Source organism: Cydia pomonella, chromosome 13 (assembly GCF_033807575.1).
Source record: "Cydia pomonella isolate Wapato2018A chromosome 13, ilCydPomo1, whole genome shotgun sequence".
Lineage (NCBI taxonomy): Eukaryota > Metazoa > Arthropoda > Insecta > Lepidoptera > Tortricidae > Cydia > Cydia pomonella.
In genome coordinates this window covers 20,183,263-20,195,339 of record NC_084715.1, presented here as the reverse complement: position 1 = coordinate 20,195,339, position 12,077 = coordinate 20,183,263, and the positions used below count along the sequence as shown (strand labels likewise).

The 12,077-nt window shown below is 35.0% G+C and overlaps 1 protein-coding gene across 2 annotated transcripts in view; it reads right to left on the bottom strand.

The window, feature by feature from the left end:
* LOC133524593 (uncharacterized) overlaps positions 1–7,356 on the bottom strand; it is a 157,066-nt gene extending 149,710 nt beyond the window's left edge. Inside the window, exon 1 of one of the 2 annotated variants that reach the window (XM_061860697.1) lies at positions 6,422–7,356. The gene's annotated coding sequence lies outside the window, so the exon portion shown is untranslated. The remainder of the gene's footprint in view (positions 1–6,421) is intronic. The other variant, XM_061860698.1, reaches the window with a different exon arrangement.
* Between the last annotated feature and the right edge of the window lie 4,721 nt (positions 7,357–12,077).

Below are 12,077 nucleotides of genomic sequence, written 5' to 3'. Positions count from 1 at the left end.
GTTAGAGCCGTTTCCGAGATCCCGGAAATATATATACAAGAATTGCTCGTTTAAAGGTATAAGATAAATATGTATTTATTATATATATCGTTGTCTAAGTACCCGCAACACAAGCCTTATTGAGCTTACCGTGGGACTTAATCAATTTGTGTAATAATGTCCTATATTTTTTTATTTATCTTAATTAAATATTTTTATCCAATAAATAAGCATTAAGCTATTTCCTTTCATTATTTTTCAAACAGAGCATAATGAATTACAAATATAGCAACCTTTTGATATTAATTGCAAGTATTTCAATTACAGAGCGAGTTGACTTTGATTGATTACAAAATAACGTGGAAGAGATTCGGCATTTTGGGCCTATCCATGTGTCTTCCCACACACGATAGCCCAGTCGTTTACGGATCGCTAGTAGGCCGAAATGGAAATAATTAAATATAGCTGTTCTTATTGGAATTATTCTAACACTGTATTATTATATACAAACTAGAATCCAACAAAATATCGTTATATGCTTATACCGGTACAAGTATGTATGAACATAATCCAAACCTTTTTTCTGTAGGATTTTTAAGATCATTTATTTATTAGGTGGTTTAATGACCATTTAAACAAAGTACTATTTATTTACGAGTATTTGTAGCAATTTAAGATGGGTGCGTCATGAAACGTATACGCACTTTTGGTATAATTTTACTTTACAAACGTTCATAACGTATAATAACGTTAAGTATAAAGTAAGAATTGTCTATTTTCAAAAAGTATAAGCTCATAATGATATAACATACATAAAATATATCATTGTTTCGCCTAACGAGCATAAGAAATAATTCCGTTTAAAATAATCTAGATTTAGTATACATATCAAAATGTCGAATAACATTTTAAATAATATTTGAATATAAAGCAGCAGAGCGTGTAGATACTGTCACGGAAGAGTATTGTTTGACAGAGTATAGATAGGTGCGACGACGAGCGAAGCGAGGAGGAGCGTGTTAGGTGAACTGCGAGCTAATTGAACTGACTTATTTTTTTTTTATTGATTTTCGTATAAAACTCTTTGTGTTACTATTTTAGTTTCTACTCATAACCCTACAGATTTTAGAGACAAAGTTTGTCGGGGAATAGAGAGAAACATGGGTACCTAATGGAGAGAAATAATAGACAGAAAAGAGAGAAAGTTTGGCGTTTATTAGTATGTTACTTTTTTATATTATTATTGGTAATGTTTGTTATTTATTTTTAAAGTTATATTAATTCAACATTATATTACATGAATTTTATCATAATTGATAGTATACTTAAAGGGTGTTATTAATTATGAAATTATATATTTCGTTGTTATTCGTTATAATCGTTATTCTTAGTGAATGTTATACTTTCAAATATTATACAATTAGAGTTTATATGTTGTATGGAATATACCATAAGTACGTATACGTTTCATTACTTACCCATTTAAGATGTCCTGATGTAGAAAAGGATGAGGGTCTCTGGGACTTGGGAGGGTAAATTATCTGTTATTTCACTTTTTACTAATTTTAGACAAAAATATGATTTTGGTTTCAAATGAAAACCAAACAAAATGTTCATTAATCCAAATGAAAAAACAGGGATTATTTTTAGGGTTCCGTACCCAAAAGGTTAAACGGGACCCTATTACTAAGACTCCGCTGTCCGTCCGTCCATCCATCCGTCCGTCCGTCCGTCCGTCTGTCACCAGCCCCATGATAGCTAGACAGTCGAAATTTTCACAGATGATGTATTTCTGTTGCCGCTATAACACCAAATACTAAAAAGTATGGAACCCTCGGTGGGCGAGTCCGACTCGCACTTGTCCGGTTTTTTAATTACCTATATAGGTACATACCTATTCGGCTAGAATGTCTGTTAGATGTTAGAAAAGAAATCGCAACTGTATCTACACTGGGCTACGTCTATTGAATAAGCAAGGAGGCACGTGTCCGTCACGGAGTGTCATTTTCCTGGAACGTGGCTTTTCTGTTTACTTATTATCCACAAAATGTTTCATCCAAATTGGGCAGGGAGGGACAATTGGGTTGCTAAATTCTTCTTAGGGAAACCACTAAGCCGATATAAGCATTCTGGGGGTAATTTGGTTTGATGTTAAATTGTGAGAAGACAAATAAAACATGCTTTATAAGTCGATGTCGATAAAGTTTCGATATTGCATACTTCTTCTTCATTTTCCATCCTGTGAACCCCTGCTGGGGTGTAGGGCTTGAACTATTTTCTTCCACTGACTCCAGTCCTGGACAGCTTGGGTAACCTCCTCCCACCCCATCCCCAATACACCCAACTCTTGCTCCACGGTGACAAGTAGATTAAGGGTGACCATCGGGCCGATTCGAAGAATGATTAAGACACGTTTAAGATCTTGGAAAGATCTTTAAAAGATCGATAACTAAACGCCATGTCAAAATTGACGTTTATTTCGATTCCACTGTGATCTCAATAAGATGTATCTACGATATTTCTAACGTCAAAGTGACATTGGTTGCCCGAATCGAGCTGCTTCTGTCAATTATACGACTATACGAGAACTTATCTAAACCAGAACTTATCGTATTTTATTCTTCGAATCGGGCCGTGACTCCGGTCCTGAGCTGTTTGGGTAACCTCCTCCCACCCCACCCAATACACCCAACTCTTGCTCCACGGAACGGCGCCAAGTAGATTTAGGACGACCATGTTTCCGTTTTCCGGGCATCTTCCAGGTCAGGGGCACTTTGGATGAGTGGGCAGGTCAGGCTTCCTGAGGATATGTCCAATCCAATGCCATTTGCGCGTTTGGATCTCCTTATATACGGGTGCTTGTCCGGTTATTCTCCATAAGTGAGCGTTTGTGATCCAGTTAGTCCAAAAGATGCGTAGAATTTGCCTTAAGCATTATTTCATACTTACTTACTTACTTACTCCGTTGGCTCAGCGACCCAAAATGAAACTTGGCCTCCGACACAAGACAGCGCCACTTTACTCGGTCCTGTGCCACCTCTCGCCAATTGTCGACTCGAAGCTCGCGCAGATCCGCCTCCACCATGTCGCTCCAGCGATACCTAGGGCGTCCGATAGGACGTCCTCCTGCTAGGCGACCCAGGTACGCTCTTACTACCATTATTACATTCTTACTTATTATTTCATACTACCATAATATAAATCCAAAAGATTATAATCGTTAGTACAATACTGTGAACTGGATTAATATTCAATATTCAACCTATAAAGTTTTGGTTGGTAAATTGAATCCATGACAGTGTTGAATATTTATAGTTACAATGAGAATAAATGAAAATGGTTCGAAAATAGGTAATGACTGAGCTTACGCTCTTAATCAATAACGTTCAATTCAAGTATATGCTTTATAAAGTGCACTTGTTATTTGTATAATGAATTTCTTAACGATATAGATATTTTTGTTCATAGTTTGTCCGTGTTCAAGAACAAAGTTAGGCAAATTTTGTTTTCTAGAAATTGATCAATTTGGTTCCAGTCATATTTTTCATAGTTTTGTATGTTTTCTTACTTTACTTGCGTGTAGTACACAACTAAACCGGTAATTTATAATTGCGTAATTTACATTTCTATGTAATAGTTTTCTTAGTAATGTAGGAAATTTTAGGCATATTTTTAGTTCATTTATTTTAAATATATATGTAAAAGGCTGTTTGTTTTCTAAATAAAAAAATAAAAAAAAGTAAACTAATTGCGCCTAAATTGCACAAGGCTACCACCAGTTAGACACTGATATGTTCGCTAACGAGTGCGTAACTTACTTTTCACCACACCAACTGGTAAAGGGCCTCTTGATTGTTCAAAAACTAATGAGAAAGTTGCATTTTACCCACATGTGGGGCAAAGTAATCAGATGCAAATTTTGAGTTGTTTCTTTATGTTAGCTGGTAGAATTGACTTTTAAAATTTGATTTTGGATGATAAAAAATTTCTTTATTACGTTCATTTGGATTTGATTTGATTGATTTTTTTGGTATTTCATAGTTAGTATTTTCCTCGCGTTGGTGCGGTGAAAAAGTTTGTGTTTCACTTGGTTTAACACTCGTGCCTTGAAACCCTGGCAACGCTCAAGATTCCACTTCTCGAACCACTCGCTACGCCTGTGGTTCAATTTTGAAATCTTTCGCTTACTCGGGTATCAATATTAGCACGAGCAGTTTAACAACAACTTTGCCCCCTTGTAAAACAAATATCTATTCAATGCATCTCGCTCGTACTCGTATTTTAGTGCGAGTAAGATGTATAGAAAGTAGGTTACACAAACGTTAGCCAATATGTCAGTTTGACACTACGGATAGCATCCCACCTGCAAATTGTTTCATTCTAAAAATGAGAACGCTAACTACGCTCAACCATGTGAAATGAAAAATATTGACTCGTAAAAATAGATAAAAAACGTACTTAGAAAGTACAGTGCTTTAAACGTACCTATCATTTTCTACACACTTTTTAGAATAAATGAAAGTAATTTAATTTTGCTTAAACTCCTGTTCGGAACCTTCAAGTGACTAAGCCTAGATTTGATTTTTTTTGAGTCAAGTCTGGAAGAATCACGAATAAAAAGACTCAAGATTCCTAAAGTTGAGTTGAGTTTTTAATCAGGACTTAATATTAGGTTCCCGTGCTTACCCAAATAACCACTCCCGTGCAAAATCACCTACAAAAACTAATTTAAAAATCCATTTAAGTTGTCATCTGAACGGAGATTTTTATGTATTTAATCATATGGCTACAAACCGGTCGCTTATATATATTTTTTTATTTATTTATTTAGAAACCAAACAGTCATACAAACATATCAAAAATGCAATACAAAAGATGTACCACAACAAAAGGAAAATACAACAAAAAGACCTGGAGGTTCATAAATTATAAATTATGTTAACTGAAATAAATATATTTATAGCTAATGCAAATTTTTGTATCATATAGAAAAATAACTGATATTTGTACTTATGTACTAAAACAACTTTCGTTTGACTATATTTTTTAGACTAGCCAACGAATTTTGAATCTACTTCGAATAGATGTTTATTATATTATTATGTAGTAACTAAGAACTCGTCTGAAAATGGTATACCGACCGGCTAGCATGAGTTGCGTTCTCGCGCGCGAGTCCATATTTAAAGTCGCGCTAGATGTATGGAGTCGCGCGCGAGAACGCAACTCATGCTAGCAGGTCTGAAATATTAGTGGTAGTATAATAATTAATTAATTGCTTATTGAGTAGGTACTATAATTTAAGATCTAGTTTCTTCACCCATCGGGCTGCGTTCACATCAAGGCAAAGCAGGTCCAGGGAAACTCCGGTAAATTTTCTCTTGGGGCAGTCATACATGACGGAGATTTAAAATTCATCACGACCTATTTTTCCGATTTGATTTAAGTGATTTTGTTTTAAAGGGGTGATACCAATTTATTTTATTTAACAAATTTAATATTAGATACCTGTTTCAGATTGTTCAAAGTTTTTGTTTTGTCAAATTTAATTCATAGGTACTATCATTTTTTTGAGAATGCTTAGAAAAGAGATAAAAAAGAAAAGAGAATAGTCCCGAATGGATAATCCCCTAAGACAGGGAGTTTTTCCATTATGCCTTTATTTTTAAGTACTGTGGTATCATTTGTTTCATTAATTAATTTAATTAACTATTAAGAATCCTGAAAAATAAAGTCGACATAGTACCATCGGTAAAAGTACCTATAACAGTAACCTATAGGTTTCCCGGCTTCTTCGTAAAAACCAGTTTCCGGTTACGTTGAATCTCTTGGAATATGTAAAATTATCTATTTTATCACCAATAAAAATAAAAATTGCCCCAGCTTTTCATTGACTCGTCCATTGAAACCATTCGTACTGTACTTATATTATGGTAAAAATGATTTCATTAATATTGGATATTTTTTTAATATGTGTCGAGAATAATACGATCACTGTCTTGTTTGACTGTTAGTTTCACTTTTTATAAAGCAAAATACATTTATCGTAATAATCAGTTACGAGAGAAAAATACAAAATCAGTTACGTGAGAAAAATACAAAATCAGTTACGTGAGAAAAATACAAAAATTCGTTTATATTCAGTTTATTAAAAAAAAAGCTCTTGTAAGTGGATTCTTATTGTGACAATGATATATGAAAACTAGCTCTCATATGGCATATAAAAAAAACGTACGTAAAGTTGGACTAAGGCAAGTCTGCAACGATTTTGTTAGCAGATGCAGTGCAAGTGTTATTTATACGTCATAATTTCATAGAAGTTTCACGTTTAAAATAACACACTGCGTGTGCTATCAAAATCGTTGCAGATTTATCTTGGTCTAACTATACCCCAAATATAGCTAATTATAGAATTACCTAATTGCTATAAAATTCCAAATCTTACCTCAATTAATAACACTCAAACTCAAGTCACAGATAACAATAACTCCAAATCGTTTAATCCACAAAAAACGTCTCACAAGTCACTAAAATTTCAAACTTGCACTGGCCACTTACAATGTTCCTTTTTCAAAAAGTTTTATTTTTAAATTAGGGCGCTTATACACTTGATGGAAAATCATCGTAGTTTTTAGGTTATTCGTATGACGATAATGTCAGAGGCGATGCCCGGGGTCTCACTGGATCCAGAGGCTGAGTCGGGTCCGCGCGTCGCTCGAAGCTGCGTAGAGTGATCCCCTCTTGCGTAACTATTGTAAATTGCCTAGGAGATCTAGAAGTTCTAGAGTATAGATACTTCGGAGTAGGTATAGAGAGGCATTCTATGTATAAAAATGGATTAAATAATCTTATATTCTGGTTATTTTAAGGTTAATTTTTATACTTAATTTTGTATACCTTTTAATTTTTCATTCAAAAATAGAGACTAATTTATCATAACAAAAAACATTTTGCTAATCACTAAAATTGCAATAAGTTAGACGTTTATAAAAACACATATAATCAAGTTCCACAACTTTAACACAATACAGAACGAAGTTTAAAATCCTGTTACAATTATTCAGCATATGAAGCTTCAAGTGCCCGCATCTTTTGGGAAAAACCTCTCTGCGCAAGCGTGAATCGGAAAAGTGGAGAGAGACGGACATTACGAGTGACAGAGAAGGCGATAGTCGAAAAAGTCAGCGCTCGTGAATGTAGTTAATCACTTCAAAGATTTATTCTGAATTTCTGAGAGATACCTCCTACAATAAATATTATAAGCAAGATTTTTTTGTGGAGAAATAATATTCGGAAATTGCAAGAGCGGCATATTAATTATTATATTAATTATCTTATTTACGGTGGGGCTTAGTCAATTTGTTTATTAGTGTCCTATAATATTTAATTGATTATTTTTTATTTTACGGTTTATATTCACATGAGTAATATTTCAGTCACAGTGCATTTTTTTATTTGAATAGCATTTTTAATCAATTTATTAAAACATATACTTAGATCTATTTAATAAGTAGATAATAATGAATATTTATCTCTATTGAAATTTTCAATTTTCATATAGGCACGTTTTTTAGGGTTCCGTACCTCGAAAGCAAAATACGGAACCCTTTTAAAATCACTTTGTTGTCCGTCCGTCTGTCTGTCTGTCAAGACCCTGAAGGCGCGTGGAGGTATCAAGCTGAAACCTTGGAGCTGTGAAAAAATCAAACTTCTAAGCCAACGCAATCAAAAGACACAGCCGTTTATGCCGCAAATTACCGAAAATTTTCGACACTCGCAAGGGAATCAAAACCTACAGGGTACTTCCCGTGAACTCAGAATCTTGAAATTTTGTACGAAGCAACGTCTTATAGCATTGATAAAGGAAAAATTGCGAACACCGTAAATTTTTAGTTACATTATACGAGATAATAAAAACATTTTTAATAATTGATATGACTCGTTTGTCGTGATGGGTGAACTTTTACTTATATACCTACAGGTTTGTACGGAACCCTCGGTGCGCTAGTCCGACTCGCACATGGCCAGTTTTTTTTATAGATCATGTTTTTTTTTGGATCCACTCTATATCGCATTTTAAATCCTAAATCCTAATGCTATTAAAATATTTAATATTTTGTATAGAAAGGTTGGTTTTGATGCAAGAAAATTAAATCCACGTTAAAATAAAATGTTCGGAAAACACTCAGCTATAAATCCTGTCATTTAACATCAAGGGTCGGCTTTGCGAGCTAAGCCTTTTAGCCTTTTAGCCTCGATCCAGGCATTATTTAGACCTAAACGTGAAAGCATGAACAAAGCTTGTTTGAAATAGGACAAAATTTTAATTCTAAGGTTTTGGGGTTAGGCCAGTTTTCTCAGGAAGTTCCCAATCAACTAGACTAACTTATTATTATTATTTTTTTATATTGTAGTACATTATTACACATTTATTTATGTTACGGAGAACCGATAGCATTAAACTTACAATAAGACAATATTAAAACAGAAAGCTAATAACAGGTATTCACGGGTAATAATTAATTACAATTACGCACACACACATGCGTACAAAGTTAGAACAATATAAAGACAATTGAAAATGAAAATAGAACCCTACAAATAGACCCTAGGTTCCGTAAAACTTAATTAATTATTTGGGAATAAATCAGATTATTTCATCAAATATTTTGATTTGTGTTTTTAGGATTCCGTAACCAAAGGGTAAAACGGAACCCTATTACTAATACTCCGCTGTCCGTCCGTCCGTTCGTCCGTCTGTCACCAGGATAGTGTGTCATGAACCGTGATAGCTAGACAGTTGAAATTTTCACAGATGATGTATTTCTGTTGCCGCTATAACAACAAATACTAAAAAGGTTTGTGTATTCACTTTACTTATTGACCGAAGCGTTAGCTAAGATCTAACTCGGGCATTTTGCTTTCGTATGTCAGGATATTCTCCTCTACAGCTCGCAATTCTTAACCGATTCTCGTGAAATTTTGTGACCAAATTATTTCATTATTTTTCCAAGATGCGGAAATTGGCATAAAGGACTTAATACTAGAATTATCATTTATACATTAAACTAATAACATCAGCTGTTATAATTTTCCAATTCGCCGTATTTCTGGTCCGTAAAATGTCTGGAGTAATAAACAATATCCTTCGAACGCGTATGTCGTGTGACGTAGGTGACAGATTGTCATATAACTGGGCCATTACGAGGTGACAAGTAATGGGTCCGGCTCGGCCCGGCACGGGGCGGGCTGCGGCTGAGATCGCCCCTACTATGAAAATAATTAAAAAATCTTTTTTCTACTGGTCGATTGTAATGGTTGAATTAAGATTTCGTATACAAACTATAAATGCGTTCTTTTCATGTATGGGTTCCCAACTTAACTATAAGATTTATTTCGATACGCTGTAGTCAACTGATAAAAAATTGACCAATCACATGCCCCCGCACTCCCAGAGAAAAGACAAAACGGGCGCGGGACGCGGGGCGGGAGTCGTGCGTTCGTTTTCATGTGACTGCGTGGGCGCGCGGCATCCCTGAGGGCCTACCGCGAACCACGTTCTACGTGTTGCCTCTTTGTCGCACTTGTAATTTCGTACGTAAGTGTGACAGAGAGGCAACACGTCGAACGTGTTTCGCGGTAGGCCCTCTGATGCGCCAGGTGCGGGACAGACCCAATACCATCTTGAGAATAATAGCGGACAAACCAAACTGTCCCACAATACTCCACTGTGCGGGACTACATACCCCTACAAGTGTGATACAGTGGTAGCTAAAATTGAATAGTTTGGCTACCACTGTATGTATTATATCTATTTGTCTACTTTTAATGTGTTAAGTGGTGTTATGTGTGTAGGTTGTATGTTTAATGTAAATGTAAAACATTGTAAAGCAACTGTGTGTAAATTACATGAAATAAATAATTTTGAAAGTAGGTACATTTTATCAAGTGTTTATTTTCTTGTATCTGTTTACTGAGGTGTGCCAATAAAGAGTATTCTATCTATCTATATTACGGTAGTCCATAGAGCGTCGAAGCGACTTCTTGCTATGAAGTCATCAGATCAGCTCGATGGCATCATAATATTGCATTGTCACCTGACTTACATATGTATGCATATTTTCAGCTTCATCGGAGACCGGGAAGTGGGTCAAATTTAACTTGCAAGATTTGACCCGTACATATATAGTTACATACATAGCTACATGGCAAGTTTTTTAATACTAGTCGGTAGCAAACAAGCATACGGCTCGCCTGATCGTAAGCAATCTCCGTAGCCTATGTAAGTTAAAGAAAATATTGTAAAAACGTTATTCGCAATCTTTTAGTAGCGGTAACAATATTATAGTCAACTCTGCAATCACGGCGCTGGACGTAGCTTCATTGAGATTGATTGAGCGGATTATTACCATGAGTTTGTCTGATTCGCAAACAAAATACAGTGGCACCTCGGTAACTCGAACTTTGGGCGAAATTCTTCCCTTCAAAGCCCAAAACCCCCGAAATATTTAACCTTATTAAGACTAATTAAAACGAAAAATATTACTTTTCTTAAGATAACGTGCTAGTCAATCACCGCTAGCCCGTTATACTTACTTGCGTATTTTTACATGTAATTAATATTCACACCCTCCCACCGCAAAAATAAATACGCATATAAATATAACCAACCCACCACTGAAAATACAAAACTCAACACGTGTTTCCTTATTCAGACGACGTAATCAACGATTTCCTTCAGGGTGATCCAGTATATTTTTTGCATGTGTATGTAACTCGAAAACATAGGCTTTATTATCTTTATATATCGAAGTTATTTATTAACAAACCTGTATAACTTGAAGAACAACAAACAAAAAATAAATATTTTAGGCGTATGCATAATTAATTACCTCTCTTTTACGAGATCTTCATTCATTACACTTACCTACGTAACTCGAAACCTCTACAGAAACAAATTTTTGTTGGTACCGGCTCACACGTGGCTGCATGAAGTCTATACCCTCTAAATAGACCAATAGTGGGACCGGATTTTTGCCCTATAAGTTTCGATAATTCTAAAGAGTGAAAAGTGATGTTTATCTGGTATGGGACATATTTTTAAGCATATTTGTAATATATGAAGAAAATTTAGAACGAGCGTTAGATATAAATAAGGTATTTATGTATTTTTATTGATGAATTTTGAATATTGAATTAAAGTACAAAATTTAAGCATCGTCTTTTATAATATGTATGAGGCTTTATGCTAGCAAATTTTTAGAAAAAAAATCAACGTGCTACTTTGTCAAACTCAAATTAGCTTATTATTTTGTCAATATTGAATTAAAGTTTGAAAAATCCACAATATCATATCTAAATTCTTAAGTTAATAGGCAAGGCAAAAAATTAGAAGAATAGGATATGTGCTTTACAATTAATATGCGTTTTTTGTCCTGTAAGATCTAATATTGAATTAAAGTCCGTAGAGATAAGTCTATTACTATAAAATAATATATGCAGCCATTTTATGGAAAGTAAGAAATATCTGTGTGTAGCTTGCATTGTAATAGTAAAATCAACTTAAAAAGGCGCGAAATTCATAACCACGCCGCGCTGGTCCGTCAACATGTCGGCTCGGCGCGCGGGAGCCTATCGTAGCCGACCTAGTGAGCGATAGATACCTCGCCCCGCCCGCGCCCCCCGCTCAGCTTCGCAAGCGCTGTTTGTCTTTTCTTTCAAATCATTCATTTGTTTGTTTATCGTGCACATAAATTAGATGCGGACATTACATGAATTTAATTATAGAATAAAAGTTATTATGACTTCCAAATGAGTGAAAAATGTTTGATATGTGTACTGTACTGACTTAGTAACAGAGAAAAAACGAGGAATTGAGCAGCTAATAACTGCGAGCAAATAATCTTTCTTGGTAATGGGAAAGTTAAATATTTCTACGGGAAGGAGGAACTACGTTTCCATAAAAAGTGTAGATTATACATTGAGTCGAAGGCTATACCGGCGTACAAAAGACTAATGGAGGTGGGATCAGAGGGCTTACCGCGAACCACGTTCGACGTGTTGCCTCCCTGTCATACTTACGTACGAATTTACAAGTGCGA